This window comes from Myotis davidii, unplaced genomic scaffold, assembly GCF_000327345.1.
Source record: "Myotis davidii unplaced genomic scaffold, ASM32734v1 scaffold1949, whole genome shotgun sequence".
Taxonomy (NCBI): Eukaryota; Metazoa; Chordata; class Mammalia; order Chiroptera; family Vespertilionidae; genus Myotis; species Myotis davidii.
Genome location: NW_006300366.1, coordinates 894,523 through 897,356, shown reverse-complemented (window position 1 = coordinate 897,356; position 2,834 = coordinate 894,523).

The following is a 2,834-nucleotide window of genomic DNA, read 5'->3' as shown; positions in this document are numbered from 1 at the left end:
CAGGGCTGACTCAGACCCAGCCACATTGGAGAATGACCCCCTGCCCTGGCGCCGGCCAACCAATCAGTGGAGACTTAAACTCGAAAGGACACACCTGGGAAGTGGCAGAGTATTCTATTAAGACCCTCCCCTGCGCCCTCCCCTAAAATCTCCGCCCTAAAAACCCTGAGGACAGAGGGCCCAGCACCTTTCCGTCCCCTCCTCATCCCCCCAGGGGAGTCACCTTTACCTTCCTCACTTCGAAGCTCCAAGGGCCCTTCCTTGCCTCTGCCACTTCTTTCCTAAGTCCATTTCTTCTATGAATTACTTCTTCTTCCTCTTCTGTGATTTTCTAAATAAAAGTTCTCCTTACAGTTTGGGTCTTGCCCTGAATTCTTTCCCAGCCAGAACCTGTTAGGTCTGATCAAATAATTGAATCAACGCCCCATCCCCCCTGCATGGCATGGATTATATTGTGGGGCATCGTGTAGCTATTAAACTTACTAATTTGCCTCATCAAGAAATTTTTTTTCATTGTGTGACTCCTAATGTTAGATCTGATCAAATAATTGAATCAACATCACCTCCTCTGGGAACTGACCTTTCGAGCACTTCACAGCGGACATTCCCTTTTGCTTAGCAGTCACCAACCTTTCGGACCTCACGGACCACCAGTGGTCTGACCACTTCCACTTGCTAAGACCATTATCCTTCCCCTCCAGACCTTCCTAGGATCTGGACTGGCCCAGAGAATGCTCCACCCAGAAAAAGCCTGCCTAGAGTCCTTTAAAATCTCTGACTCCCTGTTCCTAAGTGCTGGCGCCATTTTGGGGGTTTTCCAGATGACCTAACAAATTCATAATCCTTTATCCCTTTTGGTCTCGTGCATTCCTCCTTCGGTGACCCTAACAGAAACCAAATACCCATCCCCTGGGAACTGACCTTTAGACCACTTCACCACCGACATTCCCTTTTGCTTAGACCGCATTTCACTTGCTAAGACTACACTCTACTTTTGTAATACTTTAAGCAATAAAACAAAATAATAATAATAAAAAAAAGACCACACTCGACTAGCTAAAATCATTATCTTTCCCCTCAGGACTCGCCCAGAGAATTCTCTGCCCAGAAAAAGCCTGCCTAGAGTCCTTTAAAATCTCTGACTCCCTGTTCCTAAGTGCTGGCGCCATTTTGGGGGTTTTCCAGATGACCTAACAAATTCATAATCCTTTATCCCTTTTGGTCTCGTGCATTCCTCCTTCGGTGACCCTAACAGAAACCAAATACCGAGGTTGCTGAACCCAGGTTTGTTCTGACCCCATCGGTCATACACCTGGCGCTGTTCCTGCTGCCTACAGCAAAAGCAGTTATGGTGGGTAGTCATGTCCTCGGCTGGTATCTTCCCTGACACAGGTCAATCTTTACCTTAATTAAACCTATCTACAGTCTTTTGCATCTACGATAACATTCCTTTGGAAAGTCAGGGTAACTCCCCTTTTTCCAGACCCTGCAAGGCACAACCAGGGCAGAGATCATAAATTCTCTCATTGTTTTATCATGTTAATTCTTGACTGTTACCTATCCTGTATCCACCTTTGTAAAAGATATATGATTATATCATTTTACTTTTTATCCAATGCCAAAGGTTTGCTTGCTTTGCTTTCTCCTGCCTCCCTAATGAGTTTCATGTAACCCACTTACATCTCCTTTTTTTTATTATAATGTATAAAATAAGGTGCAAAAAAACTGACATTTTCTGGAGCATTATCTCAGTCCATTGAGATTCTGCTTCCCGGCACTTGTCAACAGTTTGGCTCAAACTCACAAAAATTCTCTACAGGTTTGAATGTTTCTTACATTAACAAAAGTAATAGGACAATGATGTGATTTTAAGTGTGTGTGTGTGTGTGTGTGTGTGTGTGTGATCTCCGCCCCCCCCTCCTTTACCCCCCAAGTCCTGATAGATTCTGAGGTGGGTTTTCCTGTGAGTGATCATGGGCTGGCACCAGGACGGGTCCTTCCAGAGACCCAGTCGCCATAGGCACCTCTGCATAATTAATGTGTGTGTGTTCTCTTTACACTTTCTTATTTTTCAAGTTTTCTGGATTAATTCATAATTAATCTTTTAATTTAAAAACCCCATCAATTTCTTTCCTAATAGTTTCCTATGACATTGTAAGATGGAACCAAATATAAATCACAAAGTGGTCACTTGGGACACATTTTAACTAAGGGAAACACGGTTTATGAGTGATGTTTTCTCAGCTTGTACTTGTTAGTTCTGATCAAATAATCAAATTTATACACACATACCCAGGAAACTGACCTTTAGACCATTTTCCCCTTTGCTTAGACCGAATTTGCTAAGACCATTAACTTTCCCCTCCAGACTTGCCTAGAATCTGGACCCGCCAAGATGATTTATGGACAAAAAAGCTCGCCTAGAGTCCTTCAAAATCTCTAACTCCCTGGTCCCTGGGTGCCGATGCCGCTTTGGGGCTCAGCCCATCTGGCTTCCAGATAACCTAATCTATAATAATAAAAGCAGAATATGCTAATTAGACAGGACAGCAGAATGACCTTCCGGATGTCATTTCGGACGTCCTTTTGGACGAAGCCGTGCCGAGGCAGAGGTGGTTAGGGGTGATCAGGCAGGCAGGCAGTAGTTAGGAGCCAGTAGTCCCAGATTGTGAGAGGGGTCCTGGATTGCAAGAGGGGTCCCAGATTGCAAGAGGGGTCCCAGATTTCGAGATGTGCAGGCCAGGCTGAGGGACGCCTCCATCCCCCGCCCCCTTCGTGCACAAATTTCATGCCCTGGGTCTCTAGTAAATTCATAATTCTTTACCTCTTTTGGC